A 27195-nucleotide genomic window follows, 5' to 3' on the forward strand; every position below is an offset into this window, starting at 1 on the left:
TAAGAAACAGTTAAGATTTTGTTATAAAATCTGTTATATATTTCTTCTGTGAATCTTGGTGTTTGATGATTAAAATTGACTCTGGGTTTTATTTACACATTGTGTTTTGTATTTTCATTCTTTTATTGAACTTATATATCATTATATTTAAACATCTAACACTTGGTTGCATGTATTTTTATACTCTTTGAGTTTATTAATTCATGTTCATCACTTGTCACCAGGGGTATCTTTATGGCAACATTGTGAAAACTTCTTGCTAAAATATTGATGTGATGCCTTGACAAATAGTTTCCTCGTGATATGATGTAAGACGTAACATGGACCGCGGCTTGATGTCTTGGAAGGTCTGTGGTGCTCCTGATGGATTCTGGGCCGGCTGGATGGTCATCAGACATCCCAAGCTCATGAGGACTGTACAAGCAAGGTGACCAGTGCAGAGATCCATCAAGCTCGAGACACACAGTTGTCAGGAGTTTACTTCCTGGATGCAAGCTACCGGGATAAAATCTTGACAGAATTGTCAAAAGAGTTCTATCCGACAAATACATCTGTAAAAAACCACTGCATTTTTAAAAGGTGTGTGGATGCTGTTCCAAAAGACTGCATAATTCCATGGTTAGTCAAGATTAACTTAATTCTTGGTTTTGAAAAAAAAAAAATTTAATGGAAAAAAAATCTGATTGTAGAGAACTCGTGTTGAAATATTAATACTCTTTTAAACTGCTCAGAGATGCAACAAAGTACATGGATCAAACAAATCTGTGTAATACAAAGATGCAGCTCTTGCCCACATCTCCACCCACTTAATGAAGTGGATAGGGCAAGTCTCGACAAGGAAAATTAACCAACACCTATGGCATTGTGCTTGACTACTGGATGTTTCATTCTAATTGTAATCTTTACATACAGACATATAGTTGTGTCCCTCTACACCAGGGCTCTTCAAATCTAGACCTCGATTCCATATCCAGGCCTTGTTTTCAGTTCTCCCAGGCAGTTACTTTAATAATTACTAATTCTGATTGGTCAGAGGCTTCACACCTGACTGACAGGTAAAGGAAGGCTGGAAAACCAGCAGTGCTCAGACCTCAAGGACTGTGATTTGAATAATAGGGTTCTACACCAATTGTGTATCAGTATTGACAAGAAGTAGCCATAGTTCCCATATGACGCTTTTCCAATGACATACAGGAACCGAGCTGTACCGCAAAGAGAGAATGCATCAATACGTCTTGATGTGCAACACTACTAATAATGAATAGTATATAGAATATGCCATTTTCCTTCAGATAATCCATACATATTGAAGCAGGACACCTGAATCTCCCCGCATTTTGACCAATCAGACAGTGGTGATGCAGCCAGCTCCGTTTGGTCACACTTTTGGCCCTGCTAGTAAGCAGGGCCATGTCACTGTGGGGTTACGGCTCAGATACTGTTCGGATTATTTACAATAGAAAACTGTCAGCTTGGAGTACGGCTTGGTTCCTGGTGGCAGTGGAAAAGTGTCAAAAGTACTCTGCTTGCCAGTGTACTATAAAGCAATGTTTCTCAAACCAGTCCTCGGGGACCCCCCCAGACAATCCACATTTTTGTACCTGAGAGTTGGGAGAGAGCAAAAATGAGGACTGATTTGAGAAACACTGCTGTACAGCGTCCGTATCCCAAGCCAGTTACCTCACTGAGAAGCACCCAGAAGTCAGAGTCAGTGTGAATGAGAAGCCGCATTGCAGAAATCCTCTGTAAAGGTGATTCAATCGTTCCTTCTGCTAGTCCATTCACAAAAGAACCTGGGGCCATGCAGTGAAAGGCCACCTTTTGTAAATTCCAGTGCTCAAGAGCTGTAAATCATGCCTTAATAAACAGTGATGTTCATCAAGAATTCTATCATCGTACAACTGATTCAATATTTTTTTTTTTACTATTTATTTGTCATCAGAAACGCATCGGCGCATCACGTGATTGGACTAAAGAACATTTTCTTGGAAAAAATTGAGCAATGCACATTCTTCTAAATTTATGAAGATTACAAAGTCAGTGAAAGGGAGGGAATTCACTAGAAAAGTATTTTCTAAATTGCATTATTCACAATTCAACTTCACAGTCTTCTCTCATAGTAAGGTACATATGGCTATAACTTTTCAATAATGTGTGCAATTCATTATACAGGCTAAAGAAAAATTTCAATATGCTATAATAATGAAATGCTATAATACACTAATATGCTACATTCACAAAGAGGGTAAGGAAAATACCTATTACAACAAAGCCATCCTTGGACAGCATCCTTTGGTCGATATTCTCTAGTACTGAAGTCTGTGAAGAAAAACATGCCGTCACCATCTGACACCAACTGAAACAAGCAAGTGTGTTGATCTCGTTTCAAAAACTAGAACTTTATCACAAAAGGTATCAGGTGCAGCGACACCCGTATTTACAGATGCAGTACCATGCACATCCCTTAACCGCATTTTTTACTGAAATTTGGGTGATTTCATTGAAATTAGCAGCTGAGTATAAACGATCACATTCACAGAGCACGCAACCGGTTGGTTGAAACAAAATCTTGGTCTGGATTTGAACTTTCTGGAGCTGAACCCTCCAAAAGACTGAGAACATTGCTACAATGTAACATAAAGGGATGCAGCCCTCACGTCACTAGGGAGAACTTCCACCGTGGTGTTGTAAAACTTGTCTCCATTTGTCTCGATGTTTCCACTACGAAATAGGTAGCTGGGGAAAAAGTTTGTCATTCTGGTGAAGGACTGAAATGACTGGACTTTAAAGTCAAAGCTGTAACAGCAGACATACTCTTTTATGAATGTTCATCAGATTGTTGGTAGAGAAATATTGGCTGTCTAGCATGTTAACCTTGTCATGATAATCGACTAGATGAAATATACAGCCCACCAGGCCTAATATGAGTGTTAAGAGAAGAGTCAGATGAATATTCTCACCCTTTCACAGTCTGCGGCTGAAGAAAACTGATCAGGATGTAGTCTCCTGCCGCCGGGGTCAGCCCCCAGAAGAAGTCCACTCCCAGGTAGGCCCGTTGCAGTGTGTGGCTCTGGTAGACACTCAGGCTACTTGTCAGCTCTGCATGGGGGTTGCGGTGGCTTTTGAACAGGATTTGATTCCCAAAGTCCTTGTCCTGGAGTGAGAGGATGGCTACAGCAAACTCGATAGGAGCTGCAGTAAACATCCCAGCTAGCAGCATCAGCGGAAATAAAGACTGTCGGAAACCGGGGGGATGGGGGGGGGGACACACGTGCCCCCCAGTATTGGCAGATTCTCCCCCCTTTCCCAAAAATGATCATGAACACTATTATCCTATAATTTTCTTAAATTTACATTGGTTATCCTTGAAAATGACAACATAAGTTTAGCACCCTGTTGGCGGTTTGTGGTTTTTCCCTCCTCAGACCCGTCTCAGCGGGTACTCACCCGGGTACTCACCACGGCTGACGGTGGGCGCCCCACAAGCCGTGCTCTTTCGGAGATGCTCTGACCCAGTTTCTGGCCATAACATCATCCCATTATGGACTGGTGAAATACACCATTATGGACTGGTGAAATACAGAGAACAGGCTGCTCACCTTCAAATTCTGGATCTTCCCAGGCAGTGAGGAATGGAGTCCCACGTGTTGAAAGAGAGAGGGCTTGTACTGACGCTTAACGCTGTCCTTCTCTCTGTTACAGTGCATCTGTTATGGAAATCTCCTGTTAATGGAAAGTATCTATTCCAGTGGTGGCCAGTGTATATGCAGGTTTTTGAGGGTAACTTTAGATCAGCTGTTTAAACCCAGTAGTGAGGATGTCTCAGCCAATCTGCTAATTAGTAATTAGGGAGCTGCAGTGAAAACCCACATATACAACAGCTCTTTCTGGATAAGACAGGCCACCCTCTGATATACCTTTTCATTCATTCAAAAGTACAGTATATACAAACCAAGCAGTGGTATCCTAATTGCATATAGGTGTATTATATTGATCTTAGTCTCTATAACACATGTACACACAAATGTTACCATTCACTAGAGACTGAAACAGTTCAATTGCTAACCAGCTGAAATACAGACTGACGTACCACATCCTTTTCAGGGTTGCACACTTTCACCCACAGAAAATGATCCAGGAGCCAGTCGATGGGTTTGTCCTTATAGAACATCAGAATGAAGTCCACCAGCACTGGAATATCTGAGGCTCGGAACATTTTGCCTAGGGAATCCACACACCCGTAACGCACAGTGCCATAAGGTTCCGAAAGGTATTTAAATGAAATAGACAGAACATAAATATGAAAATGTTCCCTCCAGTTGTCTTTATTGTTCAAAATGCCTTATAAGGTGCTTGAGTGGCAGTGTCTTGAAAGTGAAGTCAAAAATATGTATCTATATATCTCTGTGGAAAGATCTGCCATTGCAGTGTCCTGTAACGGTCAAAGACAGAACCTGATCAGTGTCCTGTAACGGTCAAAGACAGAACCTGATCAGTGTCCTGTAACGGTCAAAGACAGAGCCTGATCAGTGTCCTGTAACGGTCAAAGACAGAACCTGATCAGTGTCCTGTAACGGTCAAAGACAGAACCTGATCAGTGTCCTGTAACGGTCAAAGACAGAACCTGATCAGTGTCCTGTAACAGTCAAAGACAGAGCCTGATTCCCTTCAGCTAATTTTCTACCAAGTTCATGATTGTGCTTCACAGGAAGATGATGCTCCTTTCTCCACACTGCCGCGCCTTGAATTACCGTAAAGCTTCCCGTTAACCTCTGAATTTCACTTGCATCTCTTCTGGATATGGCCAAAACGGCAGCGTACAGGCTAGTTAAAACCAGCGAGACTTACCAATAAATCCCAGCTGCGAAAACTCCAACACCAGCCAGTCCTGAGAGGTCTGCTGACTTACGAAGTTCTTCATCGTCGTAGAATAGCCAAGTTTCGCAACAATGTCGTCTTCCAACTGCAAGTAGCAGATGCGGAAATACTTGATCAAGGTGAGGACCCTAAACTGGAGCTTGAGGAGGCAGTTTTAAAATGATGGATATCTCCCCCCTCCAAGAAAAATGAACATTATTCTGAAGATTGGTGCCTTTAAATATTTCCAAGTCTTCTCCATGCAGGTCAAAATCTCACAACCATCCTTGTTGGGACGCAGAAATATTCTTCTCCCCTTCAGTAATGAGTCTGGGCCACAGACCACCGCACTTGGCTGGTATCTCATTAATATGATACTGGCTGTACTGGCAATGGTTATGTTCTTTGTCTTACAATTTGAATTGACATGTTATGGACCAGATCTGTGTGGCAACAATAGAGGAGTATGCTGGCAGTTTGCAGAGCCTTTTGCTTTGCATATAACCCTACACCTGAGGGTCAGAGAGAGCCTGTCATAATTTAACTCTCCTGGATGGTTCTCCGGGGTGCAGGAAACAAAAGCCTAAGTGCTCCAGAGATCAGGAAGCCAGACCTCTCTGGAGGACACTTCTGGCAGTGGGAGCGGAGCCCACTGACGCAGGCAGCAGGGACGACACAATTAGAGGCGGATAAGGTTGCATCGCAGAGCTCCATCACACTAAACTGCCGTCACTGGGCTCTTGTCACCAGGCCTCGGTGGAGTGGAAAATGGATGGAGGCGTTGGTGGGAAGACAGGGGCCATTGTTTTGGAACCCTGCTTTTAAACCCCCTACGAAAAGGAGTAACGAATTCTGTAGCCTGAGTTGGGTTTAGTGTTCACTCTGAGTAGCCTTGGACCACAGGTGTCCAGGTTTAAACTCACATCCACCCCCCCACTCGCTTTACTGATGCCATTCCTCATCTCATTCGCTTAGCATTATTGTCATTTAAGCCAAGTAAACCTAGCCCCCCCCCCCCTCACACACACACACACACTCCCCAAACAGAGACAGCAGGCCATAATGTTACCTGCACATAATAAGATCCTTTAGACTGAGCGTATAGCATCAGGAAGCTGAAATCCAGGTTCTGTTTCGTTCGCCACCTGAATTAAAAGAACATTCTATGTGAATTTCTAATAAAAACTGAAGCTGAACGTGTAACTTTTTAATACTAGCTGGTCTTGTTTGGTATCGTAGCGCTGGGGGTTCCCCTCGGACAGCACAGCTGTTCCCGTGTCATCGTTATGTCATGTGTAGTGTTAATGTTAATTGCTTATAATAGCGGTGTGTGTGGGAGCCCACGGTGTGGCGTGTGTGCAGGCGGGGGTCGCCGGTCCAGTGGGTAGTGTGTGCGAATGGTAAGTGTGACTGGCGTACGCCAGTAAAAGTCACTTTTGTGCCTTCCTGCAATTTGAGTCAGGCTGTTTCCTTATCCTTCACAGTGTCTAAGGTTTGTTCAGGCTGCACACTGATTTCAAGATTGCATAAATACATTAGTAAAATACTATCTTATGGTTACAAGTGGTAACATTAACTGAGCAATGCACACAGGGCAGGAGGGTGTCAGGGGGCTCCTTCCTCACTTTACTCTCTCTCTGGTGTCGCCGAAGGTTTCTTTGAGATCGTTGAAGTTGGGGTAGAAAGACGGAGGAGGAGACACGACTTCCAGAAGACCAGACTTGACCTAAGCCGGGAAGCTGCATTGTGAGAAAGCGAGTTATGATACGTCTCACAGAGATGTGTCACCACCAGTAACGAGTGTGTATACTTCATAGCCATTCTGTTTCCATCACACATTTCTTTCTTTCCATCTTCCTTTTTCCTCGTTTCACACACCATCCAGTATACGTATGCAATAATAGATTGTCACACATTCTTGTCAAGCACCTTCAGACAAAAGGCGCTACATAAAAAATTTGATCTGAATTTTGTTATCCTCAAAAGTAAAATTAAGACAATAAGACACCACAACCCAGGGTGATTTATATATATATATATATATACATATAAAACCTACTTCTGCATCTCTCAATGGCCTTATTATTTTAACTTTGTGGGCAAAAACCTGATATATGTAAATATAGCTGTTAAAAAAGACAATTCTCCATATACATGTCATGCCGTATTTTTTGTCCGGGGGTCACTTACGTCACCTTTATGCTTTCAGTCACATTGGTAATATATGCAGTGTCAACCTGAAAGGCAAGTGAACCATTTTAAAGTAAAAACATATGAGGTACTTCTATACCAAGAATACAGGCCAAGTGAAGTAGAGAAACTCACTTAAGCTGCATATTATTCATTATTTTCCAAGAGTCTGACTTGATTACTTTTCGTGATACTACAAAAATAGGTTTGTGAGAAATGTTCCATCTCTTTGACAGAGATAATGAAAGACAAAGAAAGGCCTTCCTACTGACATTGATATTCCTATAGATCCTGTTTCTTTGTTTAGCCTCAATGCAAACACATAAAACTCTCTCCCTGCTGATTAAAGTCGCAGCTGATGGGTCACACACCTCCGCCACAAAGACGATGACGACAATGTCGGCATGTTCCTCTGGGGTTAAGTCGTAGAAGAGCGAGCTTAGTGTGCTCTCCAGGTACATCTGCTTCTCCCGTTTCACCGTGGGAATGCCCAACACCAAGGACACTGTGACGCGCGCACACACACACACACACACACACACACAGTTGTGTAATCATATCTTTTTGGGGACCGCTCATTCATTTCTTTGGGAAAAATGCTAATGCTAACTATGACAACCTTAACCCAGCCCTAACCTTAACCATAAGGAAGCAAACAAAATACAAGACTTTTGGCATTTTTAGCATATTATACCCATTCACATGCAATTTACAATTGTTGCTTTTACAATGGTATTTCAGATCTGCACTAAAAATAATCAGCATAGTGTAATAAGCTAAAATGACTGAATACAAATAACCATTATTATAAATGAATTACATTATAAACAAACATGGATCACTTTCATATGCTTACTTGGCCTGTAGCACCTGTAAGTGCGAAGGATGACTACAAATCTAGGAGATACCAGTCTATGTCCTATGTATTAGTTCATACTTATAGATCATACACTTTGTATGTAGGTGTTACAACCCGCTCGTTTGAGGTCGCAACATAAAAGAGGGATCGAAACAGAATACATATAACCAATAAAGATTATTTATTATTTGTACGGGTTCAACAGTAGAAAAAGTCACATAATAAAGTCTAGGGATAGAGAAACAAATAATCACCACCAACCCTTATTCTACATAGCACAAAAAGAAAAAGAAAATGCACAAGAGAAAGAACAACTAAAGGGGTCCACAAATGACTACATAACACACAAAGACCCACCCCCAGTCTCCCTCCCTACAGAGTCTTATATAGAATACCAATTAGCAATTAATTATAAGATAGGCCAATCAAGATCAGCCACACTCTTCCCAGTAGGGCCTGGAGAAAACGTCAGGGTCGTCACAGTAGGGAAATTCTCCATCGTAAATGTAAGACTTGCTTAATACATCAGATGATGCCACACATACAGTCGCTCTTTAGAACGCCTGTGGCCTTGGCCTGGAGCCGATGTCGTCAGACGGTGCCCAACCTTCTCAGGGTGTTTCGCCCCTTATCCACTACACCCTCCAGTTGGCGGGTCGGCAGTGGTGGCCAGGTCACTGCCCATCAGCTCCAGGCCTCCAGCCCCCCTCCTCCCTTTTAAACCACAACCAACAAGAGGCTCTTTCTGCTGCCTCTCCAATCCTGCGCACAGCTGCCTTACGGTCCTTGCCTGATACGCCGAGTGTAGTGAGCACCGACCATACAGACTGTACCGGAAACCCCCTACACCCAACCTCCACTGGAAACAGCCACGTCTGCCACCCTTCCTCTCTGCACTCCATGATGAGGTCCTGGTATTTCAGATACTTCCTCTCATGGGCCTCATCACAGCCTTGTTCCCATGGGGCAGTCAGTTCTACCAGGATGATCTTCTTCACCTGCTCTGACCAGATGACAACGTCAGGTCTCAAGGTGGTCTGGACGATGGGAGTGAAAATGAGCTTCCTACCCAGGTCGACTATCATCTCCCATCCTTGTGCCCCCTGGAGGATGTTGGTCCTGGTTCTCCTTGCAGAAGATGGCTGCTCCCCTGCCCTGATGAACTGCAACGCTGGTGTTTGTGGCTTGAGTGGTTGCGGTCTTCTCCTGGCCTGCTCCAGGATGTCTGCAATTACGCTGAGCACCTGATCATGCCGCCACCTGTATCTCCCCTGGGCCAGAGCTGTTTGACACCCTGCTAGAATGTGGGAACGTGTACCTTTCTTCCCACACAATTTGCAGAGTGGATTCTCCAGAGTTCAGTCCATGTGACCCTTCTTGCTACCATTAAGCCTCATATACCCATCTGTTCTGTCCATGCTTAAAGTTCCTACATTTGACTATCAAACAAAAAGCGTAAATCACTCAATTTCAGTTGAATTTCCTTCTTCCTTACACCCAGAACACATTTTTATGTGTCTTGCCTGAAAAGCATTTTAACTCTATGGTTACTGTAAGTGCCATTCGTCTCTGCCAAAGCGCCTTTGGTAATATGCCAGTTCCAATGTAATTACTGCATTTCATACGTCAGTAAAATCTAGTTCAGCTACAGCCTGTACCCAGATTTTAAGTGCCATCAAGGACGCAGGAACCAACACACAGTATCACCCATACAGCAAACACAGGGCAGCCGCCACAACAACCAACTAAGGAACAGAACAAAGGCAGACACTTACATACACTGATAACAAGACTAGATGAGGAACAGGGGAGAACCATAACCAATTAACCAATCACAAAGGACTCGATGCAAGAAGGAACAGGTGGGATACTTTTACAATAAACAGGTACAGGAACAGGATCTTATTTTAACCCTATCGTACTCTGTCATGTTTGCACAGGACAGTTGTCCTTCATTCGTGTTTACACTGTGTCCTGTTAGTTGTCTCTGGGTTCACTGTTTGTACTGAACCAAAACCAGTTCTGGGGGCAGATGGGACAGGGCCAGACAGGCACCCATCCTGACAGCAAATAGCTAGTTTGTATTTGCAACGCAATAAAAAACAGCGACAGCCTAGAGGAAAAAAACATACATGCTCTGACCTCCTTTTCTCCCTTTTCCGAGAAGCACATTGGGTACCAGGTTGTCCTCACGGCCCTTCAGGTGGCGCAGGTAGAGGTAAGCATTGGGCAAGTGTGAAAGGATGGTCATCTGTGGACGGCTCTGCACATAACCTTCTACACGGCAGCCAAGATGCAAAAAAGGATGTCGAATGAGACCATTCAATCCCAAGGAACTGCTCTTATGAATGACCAGTGGACTAGAAAGCTTTAACTATGCATGTATGTATAACTTATATACAACTATATATGAATGTCGGTGTGTATATATATATATGTATATAATCAATACTTTATAGATCCCTGTGGGGAAATTGCCTTCCTCAGCTTGCTGTTCGTGGAGGAAGTTGTCTGCAAAGGGCAGCCACCCACAGCAGCACCCAGGGAGCTGGGGGTTAAGGGCCTTGGCCAAGGACCCACAGACATGCTGAAGCTGGGTTTTAATCGGCAACCTTATGATTACAGGTACAGCCCACTGAGCCACATGCTGCCCCTTATATATATAGATATATATAAATTCATTGACATTTTTCTGTTTTTATAATTAACCAATGATATAATGGCAGGATATAATCCAGGACACAGTGGAATAATGAGTATTGTGAAAAGCATTTGAAAAGAACAGGAAGCAAAGTTATAAGTGACATTTTTGAAGGCCTTAAAGAGAAGTAAGGTGCCATGAGAGCAGAGTGAAAGCCGAGAAGAAGCGGAGGTACACCCTCCCACTGCGGCCTGCCGTGCATCACGCACCCTTCCACTGCGGCCTGCCGTGCATCACGCACCCTCCCACTGCGGCCTGCCGTGCATCACGCACCCTCCCACTGCGGCCTGCCGTGCATCACGCACCCTGCCACTGCGGCCTGCCGTGCATCACGCACCCTGCCACTGCGGCCTGCCGTGCATCACGCACCCTCCCACTGCGGCCTGCCGTGCATCACGCACCCTCCCACTGCGGCCTGCCGTGCATCACGCACCCTCCCACTGCGGCCTGCCGTGCATCACGCACCCTGCCACTGCGGCCTGCTGTGCATCACGCACCCAAGAGCTTCCGTCTCTAGCAGTGATGGCGTGACACTCACCTGTCAGCATGCTGGAGTTCTCAACCCTGTTGAGATGTCTGAGGTTGTCCAAAATCCCACTGAGTTCCTTGGATATCTGAACTGCCTGTTCTTCAGCAGCCAGCAGTCCTTGGTACAGAGATGTTAACTCAGCCTGGGTATCTGAAAAAAGGAAGAACTGGATCAAAGTTCAGCTACAGTTTACTAACACTTCAGGACAAAAGGTAGCCAGATTTAGATACAATGTCTTTGGAGAGATATGAGGTCAGAATTTCTGACGTTTTCACTAATCACACAAGCATACAAACATTTGACAGTCCTAATGCATGTTTATCTTTGGCAACCACTCTTACAATAACTTTGCAATAAGATTTCATTGTTGGCCAAATACAGGTATTCCAAACAGATCTCCCATAAGTACCAACTACATTCAAGAGCAGCCAACAGTACTTTGACTGGACAAAGGAAATTACGAGATTACATACTTAAACATTCATGTACAAAGGAATGCTGAACATGCTGCAGCACTCCTAAACCCTGAAGTGGAAAAACCAGCCAATAAAATACAAACTTTCAAAAGCATAACACCGCCATATTCAGAGATTGAAAATAACTCCGCTATTCCTTAAAGAAAATTAGAGTATGTTTGTATCAGGGAAACAGGACAAAAGGAAGCTAGACTATATTTTTAAAATTAACCCAGGATTAATCCACAGTCGTTTAAAATTACAGGCTTCAGACGCATAATCTAAATGAATGAAATCTTTTGTCTGACATGCAGACAAATGTTATCTTTCAACTATATCATGCCCGCAAAAACAGATGCTTTCGGCCTTAATCGATTTTATATTTTATACTGACATATTATATCCTACTTTGCATACGCTTATACGGCATTGAATTTTTCAGACAGCATTTTAATGTTTCCGATCTGTAAAAACGTTCATGCTTGACCATCAGAATCTGCCCGCTGTCCTAAAATACTGAGACTCTTGTATGAACAACAATATATACGCCGATTCAGTGATAGTCTGAAGTGTCAAACTTTAAAATACGTTTGTGATTAATACGGACTTTTAAATGCTTCTCTTCCGTAAGGGAAATTTAGAAAATCTCACTTTTCGGTAAAATATTGTTAACGTACTATAAAGCATTTTACTTTATGTTTGAGGTATTTATTATGGGGGATTAACTATACAAATGCGTTACATTCAACAAGTCAGAACAAAAACGTAGTTTGTAGGTAAAACGTATTTACGAAAAAAAAAACAATCTTAATTCCTAATTATGCCGACTATTAACACTGATTAATACATTTAGGTCAGTTTTCATTACAGCAAAAACTGTTAGGTATACTACATTTAACATCGATTGTATATTAGCAATTTTCCCATAATAACACGTGAGATTACACGTGAGACAAATACCGCTAATTATAGGCGCGTCTAGTGAAAGGCGTTAAATTGCGAAATTAAATGATTTTTTATGCATAGCACCAAACCAGGATAGGTTAGTTCATTATGTTCACAAAACCGCTTATGTCGGTAGATGCTCACCTTGACGGCTGTGAATGGTATACCAGAAGACTGATAAACCTCCGAGACTCAAAAAAAAAAGAAGTCTCCCATTATTGATCCTCATTTCATTCCAAATGCCCCCAGCAACACTTCCCGCCCCGGCCCAGTAAAGAATCGCCTGAAAAGTAACAGTTGTGAATATTCTTAAAATTAAGCCCTGTTTGCTGTCGAGCAGCGCTTGCGTTTTTCCTGGAAAGACTGGATGAATTGCAGAAACTTGATCCGCCACATGGCGCATTTCCAACTGAGAAAGGCACCGACACACTGTCGCGACATACAGGCACTGCCACACTGTCATGACATACAGTACAGACACCGCTACACTGTTGCGACATACAGACTCTGCCACACTGTCGCGACAGACAGACACTGTTACGCTGTCCTGATGTGACTTGGTACGGTATGTCTAACTGTACCGAAACACAAAGTTAGAAATGTTGTTTAAGTTCAATGAACCCAGAGGAAATCTAAGCTGTATAACCCCTGTGCATTAAAGGCACACGATTACACTAATCAAGCATAAATCATATGCATTGCCAGCCTTGCATTCGGATAGATAGACCCTTTCTTTATTTGTAGGCACCCAATTTTAAACTGCGTAATCTAAAACAGTTTTGGAGAAAATGAATTGAAATGAAGGGATACGTATTAACGAGAGCAGAATGTGACCACAGCGTTCTTATTGGTCTTAGCCTATAATTCTTCAGTTTTATCAGCCCTACATGAAGCCATTCACTTAAATTATTTCCCTCTGGATATCACCTTCATTCTCCGTGTAAGCACTGAAGCCTTTCAGTAGAACCATGGAGTCTGTAGGTGGCGCCCTTTCGCGCAGTCATCCACAGAAGGTTGGATACTTCAGAGTACTCCCTGATGGTACAGGGAAAACATGCAAACTACGTACACAGAGAGCCATGGCACAGACTCAAACGCTGCTCCCAGAGGTGTGAGGCAACAGTGCTAACCACTGCACCCCTCCTATATACGAATACTCATACCTATAGACATAATCAACATAGCATTAAATGAATGACATTTAAAATATGCAGAATATGCAGTGCATGTGGGAATTCTCTGAGAAATATCTTCAATAGTTCACGCTCTGTACCTCACAGTCACATAGAGGCAGTCTTCTTGCCCACCCAGAAAAACAGCAGCTGCCTGAGGTCCTTCAGACTTTGGTCCTAAACCACAGGCCTGCTTCCAGAGCCCACACCGCAGATGCAGGTCAGGCTGGATCCCAGCTGATACTTTCCTGTCTCCGGCACTACCTCAGGCTCACTGGCTGCCCCAGTGGCACTGCAGTTGATACCCTGGATTAATCTTGTGGATAGGGAGCCCACAAAATGGCTCCACTTAACCGTTTCCACCAGAGCCTGGCTGGGTTCTGTTGTTGGGCTCTCCACCAGGTGAGGGGTGCTGAACTTGAATTTTTATTATCACTCAAGTGAAACAATTTCAAGTTAAAGCAATAAATTCAAATTTAGATTCTTTAATTCAAGTTCAGCTAAACAGATTCAAATTCAGATTCTTTAATTCAAGTTCAGGCAAACACATTCAATTTCAGATTCTTTAATTCAAGTTCAGCTAAACACATTCAAATTCAGATTCTTTAATTCAAGTCCGGCTAAACACATTCAAATTCAGGTTCTGGTATTCAGGTAATGTAATTCAAGTTCAGGTTAACTCGTTCAGATTTGTGTAAATAAATTCAAATTCGGGTTGTGATTTGACACCGTAAACCCCCGGCTAATTCAGATTTAAGTCAGATTCACACCACAAGAAAAAATATTAGCATCAATACAAATTTAACTGTTTCCATCTTTTTGTATACTATTTCACAATTTTACTCACCTAACATTTAGTAATTACAGTTTAATAATTGTACACTTCAGATGGATACATCATTCTAGTCTAGAACAGCATCAAGCCCTAAGCTAATGTGTTTGATTTAATTGAATTATGTACATTCAACCAGCCAATAGCTAATTAAGGCAAATAAATAGAAATGAGAAAATGAAAATAAGGTCTGTCCACATCTGATTGCAAGATTTCTGTTCAATAAAGTGCTTTGGCACTACGATGGAATGAAATCATACTTATAACAATTCTGTCTGGATGCACATATTTCCCTTGATTGCATGATTTTTTGGATAAAAGTGCCTGCTAGATAAAGTCAATAATGTACATGCAAAAACTTGTTCTCATCAGGGAAAGGTGTCACCACAATCGCAAGGTTGTTTTGCAATCTTAGTTGCTGTAGCTCAACAAGTAAACTAAAAGCATTGTGCCATTTAATGTGATGGTCATGGGGTCAAATCCCCTGGACCAAATAGAAAATCGTAACCCTTTACTGTAAGTCACTTGGGAAAATGGGAAAAAGTGTTGGATAAATGAGTAAATAACTAAGTGGAGACAGGTTATTTATTGTTATTATTATTTTGCAAGTAATAGCAAAGAAAATAAGGCAGGGAAAACATGCAAACTGCACGTATACACAGCTCTGGAGATGTGATGCCGTACTGCCACACACTGAAGCATCATGCTACTCATACACATTAAAATATTATTTAAAATTTGATTCGGCTGTTCGATGCTGCGCAAAACAAATAAACAATAATCGCCACAAGGTGGCACTATTTCCCAAACAGTATATTGATAAAACATTAAAGGTCCGATTGGTTTCGAGCAGTCCCTTGTGAAAAAATAGTGTACTAAAGTATTTACTTAAAAATACACTTAGTACAAAAAATATGCTTTCAGCAAAGTCTATTAAGTGTGTTTTGTACTAAAGTGTATTTTATTACAGACATACTTTTATTCAAGTGTGCTTCAGTGTGCTCAATTATGTTTAAATGCAAAATATATTTTCTAAAAGTACACAGAAGTATAATGTCAGTATATTAAAAAGATGTGTGTAAAGAGAATGCATTTTTATTACACTTCTAGTGATCAAAGCACAGTGTTAATACACTTTTGTATACTATTTTTTCACAAGGGGTGTCTTACTGTATATCGATGTTTATTTTTGATACATGCAAATTGTAACCCTTATCCAGTACAAGGTGACAGTGAGCCCGTCTGTCCCAGGAAGTACAGGACACAAGGCAGGGGACACCGAGGACAAGGAGGCAAGATATCGTCCTCCAGTGAATTAACCTAGAACAGTCTATCCTTAACCACTGAGTACCATGAAACAACTGAGGCCAAGGAATGTTCAAAAGAAGCCCTTTGTAGGAAGCCAGCAGATTACCTCTGTTACAGCTTTCCAGAAAGCATGTGGAGCACTGAAGGTCAGATTGAAGAGTTTATGTTCTTATGAGACTAAATATTTTGGTCTCAGTTCTAAGAGCTATATTTGATAGGGGCCAGTAGTGCATGCCATATCTACCAACAAAAACCATTTCTCCTTCTATCTTTCTGACGGACAGGATTCCCACTCTTCTGTCATCGTCTTAATGATATTTCTGGCAGGATACATTAGAGGAATGTCATACGAGGAAAGGTTAGTTGAGCTAAATCTGTTCAGCCTCAAGCAAAGGAGACTGAGGGGGGACATGATCCAGGTCTATAAGATTCTAACAGGTTTGGATGCTGTTCAACCGAATAGTTACTTCAGCATTAGTTCAAATACAAGAACTCGTGGCCATAGGTGGAAATTAGCGGGAGAACATTTCAAACTGGATTTAAGGAAGCACTTCTTTACACAGCGTGTAGTCAGAGTATGGAATAGTCTTCCTGATAACGTAGTGCAAGCTGAATCCTTGGGTTCCTTTAAATCAGAGCTAGATAAGATTTTAACAACTCTGAGTTATTAGTTAAGTTCTCCCCAAGCGAGCTCGATGGGCCGAATGGCCTCCTCTCGTTTGTATAGTTCTTACAGTATGTTCTTATGTTCACACCATCTGCGGACAAATTTGTCTCAGACTAACCAATCAAACAACAACCATTTCTTAATATGAAATTTCAGTATATCTCTGTCAGCACTTTCGTTTGGTTTTAACCTCCAAGAATCTGGTCTTAACTTGTTTGACAACTTTAAAAAAAAAAAAAAAAGCTCGATGGGCCGAATGGCCTCCTCTCGTTTGTATAGTTCTTATGTTCTTATGTTCACACCATCTGCGGACAAATTTGTCTCAGACTAACCAATCAAACAACAACCATTTCTTAATATGAAATTTCAGCACATCTCTGTCAGCACTTTCGTTTGGTTTTAACCTCCAAGAATCTGGTCTTAACTTGTTTGACAACTTTAAAATGAATTTTTTTCAGGGAGGGACTTTTCTTCAGAAGTCCCTCCCTTTTACTGGGAAAACCCTTATGTCTCAGGTCTTTGTGTCACTTGTGACATCATGCCACAGTGGCCCTCCCACGACCTATAAACAAAACAAATAGGCTATTTTTAGCTACACAGAACCTTATGACGATTAAGATTGACTTTATCGATCCCTGGGGAAAATTCTTCTTTATACAGCAACAAGAATGCAGTGCACAGACAAACGTATGTGTATGGTAAAACACACAAAGTCAGTACACATAGTGCAAATAAGTAGACATGGCACAAACAACCTTTAAAAAGTGTAGAGTACACAAATATAATGTCCTGAAAACAGAATACTGACGCATTATAGGAATAACTTACAGGTAAGAAGAATAATAAATTAATGATACAGATACAGATACAGATACGGATACGAATACAGATACAGATACATATAGCAGCGGATTTGTATTATGACAAAGACAGGATACTTCCTGATGTGTTATGGCTGGGCAGGGGAGGTCGCACGCTGGGCAGGGGAGGTCGCACGCTGGGCAGGGGAGGTCCCACGCTGGGCAGGGGAGGTCGCACGCTGGGCAGGGGAGGTCCCACGCTGGGCACGGGGAGGTCGTACGCTGGGCAGGGGGAGGTCACACGCTGGGCAGGGGGAGGTCACACGCTGGGCAGGGGAGGTCGCACGCTGGGCAGGGGGAGGTCGCACGCTGGGCAGGGGGAGGTCACACGCTGGGCAGGGGGAGGTCACACGCTGGGCAGGGGGAGGTCGTACGCTGGGCAGGGGGAGGTCGCACGCTGGGCAGGGGGAGGTCGTACGCTGGGCAGGGGGAGGTCACACGCTGGGCAGGGGGAGGTCACACGCTGGGCAGGGGAGGTCGCACGCTGGGCAGGGGGAGGTCACACGCTGGGCAGGGGGAGGTCACACGCTGGGCAGGGGGAGGTCACACGCTGGGCAGGGGGAGGTCACACGCTGGGCAGGGGAGGTCGCACGCTGGGCAGGGGGAGGTCGCACGCTGGGCAGGGGGAGGTCACACGCTGGGCAGGGGAGGTCGCACGCTGGGCAGGGGGAGGTCGCACGCTGGGCAGGGGGAGGTCACACGCTGGGCAGGGGGAGGTCACACGCTGGGCAGGGACGTTATGGCATCACCTGCACTGCTGCTATAGATATCTTTATAATGCAGTACAAAGCATCCTTAATGCTTATACCGACCATTATGAAAGAGTTATTAAAGAGTGTCTGTTTGTGTAAACAATAAAATATGCATGTGTCACTCGGGTGACCTACATGACTGTGAATGTGAAATATCCAGCATCTCAGATTTGCTCGGTTTTTAACTTTAACAGGTTGTGCGTGTTGCTCTCTCCTGGCACACCTTACACTGAACAATCAAGCAAAGGAGAGCACCAAATACTTGGTGCAGGTGTGGAGGGAACTGGAGGAGGAACGGAGCGTGCACTGATACAGCACTATGCTGTACCTACCACATGATGAACCACCTCAGGAATGAGAACCCGAGAACAGTGGGTAATACCTGAGCACCACGCTCATTCGAATGGAATGGAACACCAGAAGTTCCATGCCACCAATCAATAAACTTTTCCCTGAAAGTTGGAGAACCTGCTTGCAGGGCTGGATGTAGGCTATTCATGGGATTCCAGTCGGCAGCCTTCGGATCGCTGGATCCCTTGGGTCAGAGACACCACTCCGAGCTGGGAAGGTGCGAGAATGTGGACCGTCTGGTGGTCCCTGAGGACCAGACCAGGAAACACTGACCTAAACTATTCACATCACCATGGAGGTTGTCAGCCGCTTCTGAGAAAAATGCTTTTCCTGCGATTAGTTATGCCTTAGATGTTGTGTATATGCTCCCACATAATGCACTGAGGTACTGTGCCATATCTACACTCTTGTTAGTGCCATGATCTTGCTGATGCACCTAAGCCTTGCCTTCATGCAGGTCTTTCTTAACAGAACATTGATGATTGCCGGTATAAGTGGGGGGGTCGACTTTAGCAGTTGATAAAAATAAAAGTGGGCTCAGATTCTTTTCAGTTCTATGCATTTTTTTAAATACATAATGAGTCACTTACTTGGCTGTATTGACTTGAAACCGCTAGTCAAGACACTGTTCTAACAATTTATTTATCTGAATGGACAAAGGCACAAGTAGACAGTTATAATAATAAAAGGGAAACTATTTTTCATGTGAAACCAACCAGGCACCTCAAATTTAAAAAGGTGTCTGTGCAAGCTGGTACAAGTTTTAATTTAATTATTATTTGCTGTGGTGGATATTTAACTAATCCTGTTGTTATGTTACACGATTATTTTTCATTCGGTGTGTGACTTTCGGATACCTGGTTAGAGTGTATTGCATTCAGCACCCTCTACTCTGACTCATCCTCTAATCCTCTCTCTCGTAAAATTTAAAAAAAAGACCACAGGCTATACCTCAGCGTTTTAACATAATATGTAGGCTTCTGTAGGTAACTAGGGAGGGACACTTTATTGGCCCCTTGGGGGGAATTACTTGCAAATTACTTACATGCCACAAATCCGTAAAAATATGAACAGTGTTTGTAAATCATAATGGAAACAATGTGAATGACAATGTCAGTTTTATTCATACCACTTTACGGCACGACATTATGCTGTTACATAAATCATTCATGTCCAGTGTTAACCTCAGATGGCTTCTTTGCAAAGGGGTCTTCTTGTGGTGGTGGACACAGTTCTGATAAAGAAAATGTCAAACTTTAATGCCCCCCCCCTCCCGGGTCATATACAAAGAAAAGTTCCTGCGTGTCTGACCAGAGTTATAAACACACCAGTGGTGGCAGTAAAATTAAGAGAAACATCTTTGTTATTAATCTTACCATTGTTTCCGTCGTACTTATAAGACGCGTCAGGCAATCCGAGGCACTCCGCCTGTGTCCTGTACGTCTTGAGTTCAGTGGCATTCAGGATTCTTTCTCTCCCTGCAAATGCACAGTGGCCAGATGAGCAATACCAGCCTGTCGCCCTCCCCCTGCTGCCCTCTGTGGTGACCAGGGGTGGAACTTAAGAATTTTTGCTACTAGCCACAGGGCTGTCAAGTTTTGAAGACAGGCAAGAGTGACATTCCACAGGATGCCTTTTCATTGGTTGTTGTGTTGTATTTTACCCAGATACAATAGTACTATTTTCTGATTGGCTATTGTGTAGGCCCTTTCTTTTTTTTTTTTGATTGGCTGGTAAGTGACAGGCTCTTGGGGCAAATCTTGTCCGACTTCATAAAAGAGACGTGTTTCCGACGGGAAGCGACATTTTTCTTGACGTTTCGTGACGTTTTCATCCGAGTTCCGACTTGGAGAGAAATAATCGAACGCACCATAATGTCACTCAACTCAGAATTTCCGAGTTCCGAGAGAAAAACGAACGCACCATTACACTCCAGCGGAGGCATGCTTGTTTTATAGTGAGCCGCTACTGTGCCGCGGTCTGGGGAAAAATTGGGCTCTGCGGCATATTAGCCTACAAATTATTTTTCCGCGTGAGAAATACAATGTGTGGCGGGAGTGCGTGACAAAAGACTGAAAAGAGTGACTGTCACTCTCAATGCGTGACACTTGAGTGCCCTGTAGCCAACTGGGCTGGTTCTAGCCTAAAGTGAGCTGGCCCACTTAATTTCCAGCCCTGGTGGTGGACGTACCAAAAATGTACAGAGATCTGAGGGTCTCTCCGCTGTCGAAGGAGGAGAAACTCAAGAGGAGGCAGTCAGAACAGGTGCTAAGCATGACCCCAGTGTAAGTAACACCCAGCTCTGGAAAACACATGAAAATACACGTGTATGTTATACACATACAAGGCAATACTCAGAAAGCAATTTACAGCCCACACTGCTTCACTTCTTCCCCGCTCACACAAAATTTAGCGCAATTCATCAGTTGACTAGAAACACATCTTTGGAATACAATGGAAAACCCATGATCTCATACATGCTACATGAGACCTCACTTATCCACTGCTGGGCGGGGAAGGAGCAACAGTCCCGCCCAGTGAACCACGTTGATAAGAGCACTAGAGCATGACGCAAACGAAGTTACTTACGGACAATGCTGAAGGTGTTGTTTACGAGTGTCAGATTTCCCTCTGAATACTGGCAGATACTGCTTCTGGATTGAAAAAACAAACAGAAGACATTTGTGATGATTATCATTTGTTGCCTACTGTTCAGTCTAAGACACATCTTTAACATCTGTAGTGTGTGGCTCAGTGCACTGTGTGCCTGTAATCACAAGGTTGTTGGTTCAAACCCACCCTCAGCATGTGTGTGGGTCCTTGAGCAAGGCCCTTAAACCCCAGCTCCCTGGGTGCTGCTATGGGCAGCTCCCCTTTGTGGACAGTTCTCTCTACAAAGGGCAAGTTGAGGGAGGTGTAAAAAGAATTTCCCCATGGGGACAATAAAGGATCAATTATTAAACCCAACCTTCACATCTAGACTAAAAGCTTTATTTTCCAAATGAATAATGAAGATAGTTCCCTTTCATTTTCTACACACCCAATCTTCCTTGCTCTTTTGCTTCTTCCCCATATTACTATAATTCTCATTACTGTGTCGTTCGCCACTGTGTGACCGTTGGGATGGTTTTTTGTGTGTATGTATTGCTCCCTCACCGTTAGGGTGACCACCTAATCCACATCAAGAAGGATGGGGTTTGTAAACTACCATTTCAATTTAAAGGACCTGGATTTCACTTAAGCACTGAGTTCTTGCTGCGTGCTGATTGGTCAGTCTCCTATAATCACGCATGCGTCACTAATGTTAATGCAAAACAGCTGGTAAATGGATCACATTTATATAGCACTTTTCCACTCCTATGAGTACTCAAAGCATTTTACAATACATGTTCCACATTCACCCATTCGCACTGACATTGGCGAAGGCCACCATGCAAGGTGCCAACCTGCACACCGGGAGCAATTTGGGGTTCAGTGTCTTGCTCAAGGACACTTTGATGGGGTCAGGAGGAACCAGGGCTTGAACTTGCAACCCTCTGGTTGCCAAACGATAGTACTACCTCCTGCGCCACCATCTTCACCCTGCTGAGTCAGTCTTTCAATCAAGGAAACAGTAAAAGCAGAAGAAGAACTGAACTAATTAGCCAAGCAAAGGAGCCCTTTGGTTTTGAAGTAGTTTGTAAAACCTTAAGTAGGTAGCAGTGTCCCTCTGACAGGGATTAGGGGGTTACCCTACTCACCATGCTCTGTGTTTTTTAATACAGTGAGCGTCTTTGGGTGCCTGAAAAGCACTTCATAAATGTAATGTATTATACTGGTCAAGAATTTTTTTTGCCTTCATTTATGTCAGACGAATCAAAATAGGTCAACTGGTGATTTTGAGTAACATGCAATTGAACTTCATGCTATTTTTGCAGCGTGCAAGATGGAGGTGATTCATCTGAAAGGCAGCTGTGTGTGATCTTCTGCTGTGCTTGGACTTTGGAGCATTCCTCTGAAGGGTCCAGCAGAAGTCAGCAAGCACACTGGAGCTCAGCCAGTGGTGGAACTGTACACTGGGCCCCGGGGCAAAAATGGACCATGCCCCCTCCCCTTTCCAAATTCACACCTAGGGCCTGCCTACAGCAGTTGCAGATGATGGAACTTAAGCAGCCTCCAAATATCATACCCATCATGCACTGCGGTCATTAGAAATTCCACAAATGTGCTTTTTTTAGTTAAATACTTGCCTCAACAACATAAGTTTACTACAGAACATTACAAACTATTGCATTTCAAAATTGTATTGCACCAAATATTTTTTCGTGTTGACTCCCACCAGAGTGAGATAATATACTTAAGAATGAGTGATATAAGTAGCATGTTACACATACATACAATATGTGTGACATCAGGGCCTTAATCCTGACAAATGTTTCACATCTATTGTTTCACGAGATTGATTCACTTGATGTTGCTATGGTGATCAGGTCTCAGTGGCTGTCACGCCATTCTAGACTATCCTGAGCCTGTGAACTCTAGGCAAAAGAGGCTTTATGGTACTTTGTGTCCTTCTGTAAACTCTTACAAATATTTATAAACAGAAATAAATTTATTTTTCCTAAATTAAACTTCAATATATGCGTCCTAATGAGGAATTACATACTATCAATATAGCCTAAAAATTACGTCACTCAATATCTTTCTGTAATCAGCATTAATAAGTAAATAAAATACCCTCCTTAGCTGTTCTATGACACAATATTTATTGACTTTGTTATTATTGTTGCTGTTGTAACTGTTGTTGTTTTGGTGTCAGTCACTAAGAGTTATAAGGATCAGTGAAGGAGAAGAACCAGCAGCACATGAAGTGGATGGCAAACTCCCTGGTTTAGACAAGCCAAAGTACCAACACTGTAAAACAGTACATTGATTCTAAATGAGGAATTTCCTTGATTAATTATCTTTAAAAGAAAAAAACAGCATCACAACAGAAAATCAGTATAAGTAGACTAAACTAAACAACAAAGGTATTTTTTTTCTTTCCATAAGCAAGCAATGGGAAGATATTTCAAGAGGGATTTCTGAAGTTACAGTACTGTGCAAAAGTCTGGGTAGTAAGTGTATGTGTATTTTCTCAGAATGAAAAACACCATTTAATAATAGAACATATGCAAATTATGTATTAAAGTAAATAATAAAAAACCAGGAGTTTCTTATGCTCTGCAAAAAGTCCCTGACCTCTTGTTGGATGGCTAGATAAACACTAAACCTTCTCCTCTGGGGCACCTCTGCCGTTTCAGAGCTTTGTTACATTTCATCACCAGCTCATTTAATTCATTCGTGAAACTAGTTTTAAAAAGTCACTAAGACTGATTAGCCATATGAGGTGTGCTATAGGAAACACCATGGGTATATGGGATGGTTGCTGCAAATGCTGTGGTGGTTTTACGGGAGGTTTTGAAATGGCTAAGGGCTAACACACTTTGACAGACATGATACCATAGTTCAGGGCCATTTTCTCCGTCCTCAAGGGCTTCCAGCTTTCCTTTACCTGAGAGCCAGTTGTGAAGCCTCCGGCCAATCAGAGCCAGAAATTATTAAGCTAACAAGCTGGGAGACTTGAAAACAAGGCCTGGATTTGGAATCGAGGGCCTGATTTGAATAGGGGGGGCATAGTTTAACATCAGCATGAAGATACTTTAAACAAATTTCTGCGACCGCCTAAGACTTTTGCACAGTACTGTATATGCAGTGTTATGTTTATAGCGTTTATGTTAGTGAGTAAGGCAAAAGTAAGGCAATAGTCCATGGTGATGTGAATAGTTTAGGTCATTGTTACTGTTTCCTAACCCAGTCCTTGCTGAACACCAAACAGCCCACATTTTCGCTCCCTCCCAACTCCCAACACACCAGGTATTCTGTGCTCTTCATTGCTTGATTCTTTGGTTCAGGTGTGTTTGGAAGGAGCAAAGACGTGGACCGTCTGGGGTCCCCATGGACTGGGTGGAGAAACACTGGTTCACGTACATTTTATTCCTCTGTCTGAAGATGCTGGTATTATTCTCAGATGTTGGCAGAAACTCCACCCAGGAGCTGTTTACACGTTCCAGCACTGAACCATATTTCTCTGCATTAGTTGTTCCTTCAATAAAGATCCATTTCCCTGCTATCTGCATAAAAAAGCATTTTATATTACAGGGTCTCTTTTGAATGGGTGGTAATAATGTATTTTTATAAGTTATATTTAATAAATTAACTAATTATTATAGTTAATACACAACCAATATTACTATTACTATTTAGATATTGATATGAAATTATAATAAGTCAAAATAATTAAGCATGATTAACTCAAAATAAAAGGCACTTACCGGATTTAAGTCATGAAGTGTAAGTGTCCTGATTCTCTCCTCACAGCCCAAAGGAGTCGCAGAACTGGTGGTGAGCAATCCAACGATAGCAGAGAGACACAGGAAATACATGATGGGCCAGACTGGGAAGTGGAACTGGATGTTTCATTACCAGTGAGGTGCTCCACTCTTATATACATGAAATTTTGCCACTAGCATTTGGATTTTCCAATTTCCTGTAATATATATATCAAACTGAAAACCAGTACTCATCTTGGCATTTGAAGTCATGGGAATTACACATTTCAAAATCCCAAACAGATGAAGGTCAGAGTTTTAATAGAAATATCTGCAGTAGCTAATCTGTTATTGTGGTTACTCATTAGCCTATTGATCCTGACTGGAACGGTAGCCTGGATCATTTCTTGGATGCAGCTGCAAAATTTTCTAAATGTCCCAATACAGATAAAAAAAAACTACACAATCATCCATCCAACCATTGCAAAATTGTTTATGCAGTTCAGAATGGCTGCGCAAAGATTATACTTCCGTGGCCAAATTAAAAACTTTCCTGCTTATTTTCTGCATGCTACTGTCATGTCCCTTTGACAACCTGTTATTATTATTATTAGTAGTATTAGTATTAGTACTTTTATTATTATTACATGTATTACATGCACGTCACAGAAATCACCCCCAGTTTGGCTGGTCAGGAACCTTTGGTGCTCTATAAAGGCATAGGCCGCAGGCTAGTTTTTGTGGAACAACTCAAACATTACACTGGAAACACAGTGCCCACTGGGCATGACATACTTAAGAATTGCATTTTGGGTATCTATTAGATTTTGCATATTGTCGCTGGAGGCTAGAAAGGCTCCATTCATCTGTCTGCATGTCACACACCAGGACTTGAGTTTGCCCTCCGGGGCAACCTCAGATCGACAGTCATTATTAACAGAGTATTCTGTTTGTTTACTTTTCTATTTTTAGTTTTATTTGTGGTTTGGTTGCTACTGAACATGTTACACACAAACTGAAAAGTACTGTCCCCATAAACCCTGTGCTGGACACTCCCTGAGCCCTTTGGGAAACATCAGATGTTAAGGAACAGTAAGTATGGGTCACAAAGACATAAGAAAAGACATAATTTTTACATAAGAAAAGACATCATTTTTACTATCCCAGGTTCATATTATATGTAACTATTGTGGAATTCTTCTGCAGTTCTTTAGTAACATGTTTTTTGTTTTACATATGAGATATACCACATTCCAATCTACCTCATTCCATGCTAAATTAATCTGCATAGATCAATGTTTTCCTTTCATTATGCAATAAATTTTCTTAATTCTTGACATGTTTAATCGGTCATTGCCTTGTTTAATTATTTGTTCTTTTAAGGTACGATGCACTTCCTGTTTGTAGCAGCCAAAAATAATCGGCAACAGTGTAATACATTCCAATAACGTAAATTTTTTTCCATATTTATTTAAATAAAAGTTGATAATGTTATAGCTTACCAATAATGTAATTACATTTCTGAATCAAAAATGTAATAATTTATTATATTATACACAAAAAGTTATTACATAATTGGCAAGTGTCACAGCTATGTATTATGTATGTATTATTAAGTATGTGTTATGTATTGTAACGCTGGGCAGACCAAGGCATTACGGGAGCAGAGAAGGACAAGAAGACTTGCTTGCCGGGAGAAGGACTTGCCTTTAACAGGACTATAACAGGCACCCAAGGAGCACTGAACCAAATACACAGAGCGGAAACGCAAAACTGTCAGACGCCGAACTGTAAGGTGCAGACACGGTGGGGGATTTAGGCTAAGGCTAACAACGTATGAGGATCGTGCAGGATACGCACAAGCGTGACAATGGGGAAATGCAACCATTAACAACAACAACAACAACAAGGGCTATTTACACTTGCACACCGGGCATGCGGGGGCAATGCACCCCGCCGGAGCTACAGTATTAAAAAATTATTACATTATTGGCACTTATTGTGTTATTGGCAAATACATTATTGGTTGCAACAGGTTCAAATACTGGACATGTTCAGAGGTAAACTATTTGGACAGAAGTACCTTGGCACTTGGCCATTACCCCTACAGGAACTTTTTTGACATCCCATTAAATCCATAGGCATCAATATGGAATGGATCCTCTTTGCAGCTATAACAGCTCCCACTCTTCTGGGAAGGCTTTCCACAAGATTATGAAGCGTGTCTGTGGGAATTTTTGCCCATTCATCCAGAAGAGTATTTGTCAGGTCAGGCATTGACGTTGGACGTGAAGGCCTGGCTCATAATCATCCATTCTAGTCCAAGGTGTTCGGTGAGGTTGAGGTCAGGGCTCTGTGTGGGCCAGT

The 27195-nt window shown here is 42.4% G+C and overlaps 1 long non-coding RNA gene and 1 pseudogene across 1 annotated transcript; both read right to left on the reverse strand.

Annotated features, from left to right (window-relative positions):
• Positions 1-357: 357 nt before the first annotated feature.
• On the reverse strand, positions 358-18556 carry LOC111847306 (alpha-1,3-mannosyl-glycoprotein 4-beta-N-acetylglucosaminyltransferase A-like; annotated as a pseudogene).
• Positions 18557-19590: 1034 nt separating this feature from the next.
• On the reverse strand, positions 19591-24891 carry LOC111847305 (uncharacterized). Its single transcript, XR_011993949.1, has 6 exons — positions 24832-24891; positions 24488-24630; positions 21068-21132; positions 20670-20780; positions 19855-19956; positions 19591-19712 (listed from the first exon to the last, which is right to left on the reverse strand). It is a non-coding gene; the product is annotated as an uncharacterized lncRNA (long non-coding RNA).
• Positions 24892-27195: the final 2304 nt, after the last annotated feature.

The sequence above is a fragment of the Paramormyrops kingsleyae genome, chromosome 12 (genome assembly GCF_048594095.1).
Source record: "Paramormyrops kingsleyae isolate MSU_618 chromosome 12, PKINGS_0.4, whole genome shotgun sequence".
Lineage (NCBI taxonomy): Eukaryota > Metazoa > Chordata > Actinopteri > Osteoglossiformes > Mormyridae > Paramormyrops > Paramormyrops kingsleyae.